This window comes from Rhincodon typus, chromosome 9, assembly GCF_021869965.1.
Source record: "Rhincodon typus isolate 14 chromosome 9, sRhiTyp1.1, whole genome shotgun sequence".
In the NCBI taxonomy this organism is placed as follows: Eukaryota; Metazoa; Chordata; class Chondrichthyes; order Orectolobiformes; family Rhincodontidae; genus Rhincodon; species Rhincodon typus.
Window position 1 is genome coordinate 63,409,785 of NC_063340.1, and position 7,824 is coordinate 63,417,608.

Sequence of the window (7,824 nt, forward strand, 5' to 3'; positions counted from 1 at the left end):
ATTTTGTTGAATCTGAGAGCTGCCTCTGAGGGAGCTGGATCAGTGTCAAAGACTCTCCACATGCAAATAAAGGATGTTTCGGTGATAGTAGGAACTGCAGATGCTGGAGAATCAGAGATAACAAGGTGTGGAGCTGGATGAACACAGCAGGCCAAGCAGCAGGAAAGCTGACGTTTCAGGCCTAGACCCTTCTTCATTTCTGAAAGCTGACGTTTCAGGCCTAGACCCTTCTTCAGAAACGTCAGCTTTCCTGCTCCTCTGATGCTGCTTGGCCTGCTGTGTTCATCCAGCTCTTCACCTTGTTATCAAGGATGTTTTGGTGACAGGATACTGGCACTTGTAGAGGTAATTCAGTGGCGACGAGAGAAAAGCACACTCCTGAAGAAATTCACTCGCAACAATCATCTTTCAGTTGGGGTAAGCATTTCTGGCATCCTACCTCTGTTTGGGAAGCTTGACTTGATCGTGCCAAAGACTGGGCCCAGTATGTGGAACGAATGCATTTTTTTTTCCAGGCAAATGATATTGGGGCAGATGAAAAGCTACGAGTAATTCTCCAAATAGCTTGTGGGCCTGCAACTTTTTCGGCTATTAGGAGCCTAACTTTCCCTTATGCACCAGATACCGTAACCATTGATGGATTTAGTTAAGGAGCCCAACCCTCCTCCAATTCTCAGATGCTACCTTTTTCACTCGACAATTCGAGAACCAGGAGAATCCATATCAGAATTTTTGACTAAGTTAAGATGACTGGCAGAGGCATGTGACTTTGGTTTAACCCTTAATGAGATGCTTAGAAACTATTTGGTACATGGGATTAAAACATTATCATGCAAAAGCACCTGCTAGCAAAAGCCCAACTGGACTTCAAACAGGCCACACAACTGACTTTATCATTAGAAACTGGGGCAAGTTGAACAATGATTTGCATGATATTCCAATGTAAGTAAGCACTCTTGCCAGTCCGACTGAGGTTGGAGAACACCACTCGAGTAAAGACAATTGAATAGATGGACTCCAGCTCAGCTCACAGAAAAACCCCAAAACAAAGCCAAACCTTAGCCAAAAAGTTAAAATTTTCTTCAGTCGCTGCCGATAGATGGACTCAAAACAGCAAGAGTCCCTAAATTGAGTGAGAGAACTCATAGGCCAATACCCAGGACGGCACACATTGTGGAAAGTCCACCAATATCTGGTTTGGAACAGTTAAATTACTTAGGAACATCCAACGCAGAACCAATCAAAATAAACCTCTGGTTAAATGGTCGATACCAGCTCGGCCGTTTCAGTCACCGCAGAATCAGTTTTTAACAAAATTTACTCTGGACACCAATCCTCAAATGTGTGCAACCTTGGACACCAACCCTCAAACTCGGCTAGACCGAGAACCTATACCGGGGAACTTTTACAGATTAAGGGTACAACTTTGGTTCCGGTCTCTTATAAGAAGCAGCTGGTTCAGTTACCAGTGATTGTAGTAAAAGGCTTGGGCCTAAGCTTGATGGGGTGAAATTGGTTGAGCAAGATTCACCTAGATTCCCTCTCCATCGAGCATTGACGATACTTAGGAATCTGAAATGGACATGGCGGATGTCGGCACCTCATGCTTTTGCCGCCTGAAGAGAATGAACTTCTTCCAAGACGTTCCAGATGCAAGAGGCGAGCTACTGTGCATTACACGTTGCCCATATCGGAAGTGGCATTGGAGGAAACTGACCTGGTGCTAATACGCCCGAAGGAAAGCTATGAAAAGAAAGAACCAGACTATGTCTTCGGACTTGGAGTGGGAGGGATGTAGTGATTGTAACAGGATCAGACAGGTGGACCTCATTGAATACGAGTTTCCTGATTGGACCAGATTAACAGCTCTGATCAAGGAGCCCTGGCTAACAGATAAGACCAGGAGCGTCAGACAGCCTGTTCATTCTGACAGCTGGCTCTGAGGGAGTTGGATCAGTGTCAAGGACTCTCCGTGTGTAAATGAAGAGTGACTTGGTGACTGGATACCAGCCTCTGTTATTTCAGAGGCCTGGTTCACTTTAGGCCTGAAGCCTAGGGTATGAATGAATGGAGTTTGGCTGTCAATAGTAGTCTGTGGACTAGTGACAAGGTAGACCATCTGCCTACCACAAACTGTGATTGGCTCCTAGGTAGCTGATCAGCTTGGGGGCATTGTTTCTCAAAAACTTGTCAATCAGAGCTCTTGAGGAGCAGCTGTTTTTGCTCTGCAGTAAAAAGCATGTCAAGGTTGAAGATAGCCAGTTTATTCATTTTTTCTCAGCAGTTGCTATAAATTGTGGCATTTAACCAGCTAGTTAGAATTGTTCTAATAGGACAGGCTCCACCTGGAACAGGGTGGAACCAGTGTCCTGATGAATCGAATACTAGGGCTACAAATAGGGCTCTAACCTAAATCGTGGGAAGGGAAAAAGGGTTCACTTACATGGAATATTAGAAAATCAGAGCTAACTGAGAAGTAGAAATACAGAATCCCTATGGGGTGGAAGCAGGCTATTCAGCTTATCAAGTCTATACTGACTCTCTGAAGATCATCCCACCTAGACCCAGCCCCCATATCCTATCCCTGTAACCCTGCATTTCCCATGGTTATCCACCTAGCTGTACATCCCTGGACACTATGGGCAATTTAGCCAACCCACCTAACCTGCACATCTTTGGACTGAGGGGGGAAACCGGAGTACCCACAGGAAATCCATGCAAACAAAGGGAGAATGTGCAAACTCCACACAGACAATCGCCCGAGAGTGGAATTGAACCTGGGTCCCTGGTGCTGAGAGGCAGCGGAGCTAGCCACTGAGCCACTGTGCTACCCTGTATAGGTTAGTGAGGCGACCGATTGTTACCAGAAAATGAAAGGACAGGATATGTGTATGTGGTATTGTAAAAAGGAATCACAAAAGTTTAGGGGAATTTCACAGTAGAGCAACTTAAAGGCTTTGTATCTGAATGCACAAAGCATTTGAAATAAACTTAATGAACTAACAATGCACACAGAATCAAATGGGAATGATTTGGTGGCAATTACTGAGATGTGATTGCAAGGAGACAGGTGTGGGAATTGAATATCTAAGGGTACTCTGTTTCACAAGGGCAGGGAGGAAGGGAATGGAGGTGGTGTTGATTTGGAGTTATTAGTGCTGTAGTGCAAAATTGTCCAAGCGCTGTATATCACAATGTAGAATCAGTCTGGATATAAATAAGAAATAGCAAGAATGGAAGCCCCTGGTGGTAGTAGTTCTACAGTGGGGCACTGTACGAACCAGGAAATGCTGCAGACTTGTAAGAAAAATACAGCAATAATCATGGGTGGTTTTAATATGCATACAGATTGCAGTAATCAAATTGGCAAGGGTTGTCTCAAAGAACAGTATCAGAGATTGATTCTTGAGCAATGTGTTGGGGAAGAAACTAGGGAGCAGACTATTCTGGATTTGCCATCGAACGATAAGGTGGAATAATGAGTTAACTCATAGCAAATGATACTCTAGGGTAGAGTGATCATAGCATGCTTGAACTTCAAATTCAGTTTCAGGGCAAAAAAACTGGAGTCCCACATTAGCATTCTGGAGTTAATCCATAAGACCAAGAGCAATAGGAACAAGTGTAGACCATTTGGCCCAAGCGTACTCCATTATTCAACATGATCGTAGCTGAGCCATCACTCCGTATGTCCATTTTCCGGTCCTTTCCCTATTCTCAATTCCCCTACTGATTAAAAATTGCAAAGGTAATTACATAAGCATGAGGACAAATTTGGTCTTAGTGGACAGGGCAGAAAGACAAAAAGGAGGGACAGATTAATGAACAATGGCAGATCTTTAAAGGAAATATTCAATTCCTCAGAGGAAGAAAGATTCTAAAAAGGGGGGTAAAAGACATCCATTGCTAAGCAAGGAAGTTAAAGATAATAAAGACAAAAACGAAAGCATATCATATTGCAAAGTCCAGTGACAGGCTGGAAGACTCGGAAACTTTTAAAGATCAAGAAAGGGTTAATAAAAGAGTAAAAAGAGCAAAGGTAATATATGAAAGAAAACTAGCCCGAAATTTTTTTTAAAAATGATAGCAAAGCCTTCTATTTCCTATAGCAGGGAGACCAGAATTGAACACAATATTACAAAAGTGGCCTAACCAATGTCCTGTACAGCCGCAACATGACCTCCTAACTCCTATACTCAAATGCACTGACCATCAAAGGCAAGCATTCCAAATGCCTTCTTCACTATCCGATCTACCTGCGACTCCAATTTCAAGAAAAAATGAACTTGCACTCCAAGGTTTCTTCTTTTCAGCAACACTCCCCAGGACCTTACCATTAAGTGTACAAGTCCTGCCCTACCAAAATGCAGCACCTCACATTTATCTAGATTAAACTCCATCAGCCATTCTTCGGCCCGTCTGATCAAAGTCTCTTCGAACTCTGAGATAACCCTCTTCGCTGTCCACTACAGCACCAATTTTGGTGTTATCCACAAATTTACTAACTATACCTCCTATATTCACATTCAAATCAATGACAAAAAACAGTGGACCCAGCATCAATCCCCATGGCACGATGGGGATCACACGCCTCTAGTCCTAATAGCAACCCTCTACCACATTCTGTCTCCTACCTTTGGGCCAATTTTGTATCCAAATGGCTAGTTCTCCCTGTATTCCATGTGATCCAACCTTGTTAACCAGTCTACCATGCAGAACCTTGTCAAACACCTTACTGAAGTCCATATAGACAACATTCACCACTCTGCCTTCATCAGTCCTCTTCACAACTTCTTTAAAAAACTCAATCAAGTTAGAGGACAATTTCTCACCTACTTGGGAGGAAGAAAGTGAATATATTATAGCTGAGTTTGCAGATGACAAAAATAGGTGGGAAGCAAGTGGTGAGGATAACACAAAGAGTCTGCAGAAGGATGTAGACAAGTTATTAGAGTGAGCAAAATTTGTAGATGGAATGTAATGTAATGCAGGGAAATGGGAGTCTAATGACTTTGTCAGGATAAAAAAACAGAGCTGAACATTATATAAGTGGAGAAAGAATGAAGTAAGCTATAAAACAAAGGGATTTGGGAGTCCTCTTCCATGACTCACAAAAAAGTCAGCATCAAGTTCAGCAAGCAAGAGGGAAATCAAATGAATTTTTTAAAAATTCATTAACGGGATGAGGGCATCGCTGGTTAGGCAGCATTTATTGCCCATTCCTAATTGCCCAGAGAGCAGTTCAAAGTCAACCACATTGCTGTGGGTCTGGCGTCACACGTAGACCAGACCAGGTAAGAATGTCAGTTTCCTTGCCTAAAGGACGTTAGCAAGCCAGATGGGTTTTTCCGATAATTGACAATGAATTCATGGTCATCATTAGATTAATTCCAGATATTTATTGAATTCAAATTCCACCATTTGCCGTGGTGGGATTTGAACCTGGGTCTCCAGAATATTATCTGGGTCTCTGGAATAATAGTCCAGTGATAATACCATTAGGTCATTGCCTCCCCAGAGGCCTTTGTTTCAAAGGGAATGGAGTACAGGTAGTTCTCCTATAATGCAACAGTCATGTTCATATGTGACCTCGCACTTTAGAAAATGGCATTATAGGGAAATCGCTATAGAAAATTTCTATACCTGTACAGCAGAAAGTTCACATTATCAAAACAGCATCCACCAATCATCAATCACATTACAGCCAATTTGCATTAACAAGTCTTATGGCAGAATTTCCTGTATAAAACAGCAGAGGTTTTGCTAAAACTATACAAAGCACTACAAGACCATATAGTACAGGAGAGGTCCTTCAGGACATCAAGTCTGTACCACCAAAATTACACTACTACCTATATAAGACCCACTTTACAGCACTAGGTTAGGCTCATAGCTGTAAAATGTTAAGACTCTTCACGTGTTCATTCAAGTACATGACTCACCTCAACTACCCTCCCAGACAATGTATTCCAGACCTCCATCACCCTCTGGATAAGAAGATTTTTCCTCTAATCCCCTCAACATCCTGCCTTTCCCTTTAAAATTATGCCCCCTTGTTACTGACCCTTTCACTAGAGGAACAGCTGCTTTCTTTTTGCCCTGTACATGTCCCTCAATCTTATACACTCTATCTTTACCTCCCTCCAACCAGTCAACATCCTGGTGAATCTCCTCTGTAGCCCCTCCAGTGCAACCATATCTTATAATGTGGTGACAAGAACTGCACACAGTACTCCAGTATGGCCTAATCGAAGTTCTGTACAGGTCCGATATAAGTTCCTTGCTCTTACAATCTATGCTTTGACTGATAAAGGCAAGCATCCGAATGCCTTCTCAACTACCTCATTAAGCTATCCTGCCACCTTCAGGGATTGGATTTGATTTGATTTATTGTCACACGTACCTAGGTACAGAGAAAAGCTGTTTGCGAGCAGTACAGCAGATCACAGTAAGCAAGGACATACAGATCATAGGGTGAAAAAAGAAAACCTGGACAGAGTAAGGCATACAGGTTATACTGCACAGGATGTGCACTAGGCACGATCAACATTAACAAGATCAGCATTATTTGAAGTTAGAGAGTCCATTCATCAGTCTAATAACGGCAGGGAAGAAGCTGCTAGTGCATGTGTTCAAGCTTCTGTATCTTCTGCTTGACAGAAGAGGTCGTAGGAGAGCATTGCTGAGGTAGGATGGGTCTTTGATGTGGCAGCCTTTCTGCGGCAACAAGACATGTAAATACAGCCCATGGATGGGAGGTTGGGTTCAGTAATGGTCTGGGCTGTGCACACTACCTTCTGTAGTTTCTTACGGTCCTAGGCAGACCAGTTGCCATACCAGGCCATTATGCACCTGGACAGTATGCTTTCTATGGTGAATTTTTAGAAATCGGTGAGGGTCCTTATGGACATGCCAAATTTCATGAGCTGACTGAAGTGGAGGCATTGTTGTGCCTTGACTGTCACATCTATGTAGGAAGTCCAGAACAGGTAGTCAGTTCTCATCACTCCTAGGAACTTGACACTCCCAGCCGCCTAAACCTCTGGTCCGTCGACAAAGATAGGGGCGAGTTCTCCTTCTTTCTTCCTGAAGTCAATGATCAGTTCTCTACTTTTGCTGACACAGAGTGGTTGTCATTATTGCACCACGTCACCAAGCCCTCTAACTCCTTTCTGTATTCAGACTCATTGTTGTTTGATATCCATCCTTTGGAGTACTGTAGGGGGCTGAAAATGTATCCTTTAGGGACTCCAGTGTTAAAGGTTTTTAGTGCAGTTGTCTATCCTCACTGATTGCGGTCTATAGGTCAGGAAGCAGAGAATCCAGTTGCAGAGGGCAGAGCCAAGACCTAAGTCGGAGTTTTGAGATCAGTCTGGAGGGGATAGTGGTGTTGAAGGCAGAGCTGTAGTCGATAAGCAAGAGTCTAACATAGGTGTCTTTGTTATCTGGATATGCCAGGGATGAGCGCAGGGCTAGGGAAATTGCGTCCGCTGTGGACCTCTTACGTCTGTAGGCAAATTGCAGGAGATCGAGGCAAGCCGGGAGAGTAGAGCTGATGTTGGCCATGACCAACCTGTCAAAGCACTCCACAATTACGCAGGTCAGAGCTACGGGGCAGTAGTCATTAAGGCATGTATCGGGTTATAGTCCAACAGATAACAAGGTGTAGAGCTGGATGAACACAGCAGGCCAAGCAGCATCAGAGGAGCAGGAAGGCTGACATTTCGGACCTACACCCTTCTTCAGAAAAGATTTCTGAAGAAGGGCCTAGGCCCGGAATGTCAGCCTTCCTGCTCCTCTGATGCTGCTTGGCCTGCTGTGTTC

At 43.6% G+C, this 7,824-nt stretch overlaps 1 protein-coding gene across 1 annotated transcript in view; it reads right to left on the reverse strand.

The window, feature by feature from the left end:
• thada (THADA armadillo repeat containing) overlaps positions 1-7,824 on the reverse strand; it is a 256,405-nt gene that overhangs the window by 176,597 nt on the left and 71,984 nt on the right. The gene's annotated exons all lie outside the window — the stretch shown is intronic.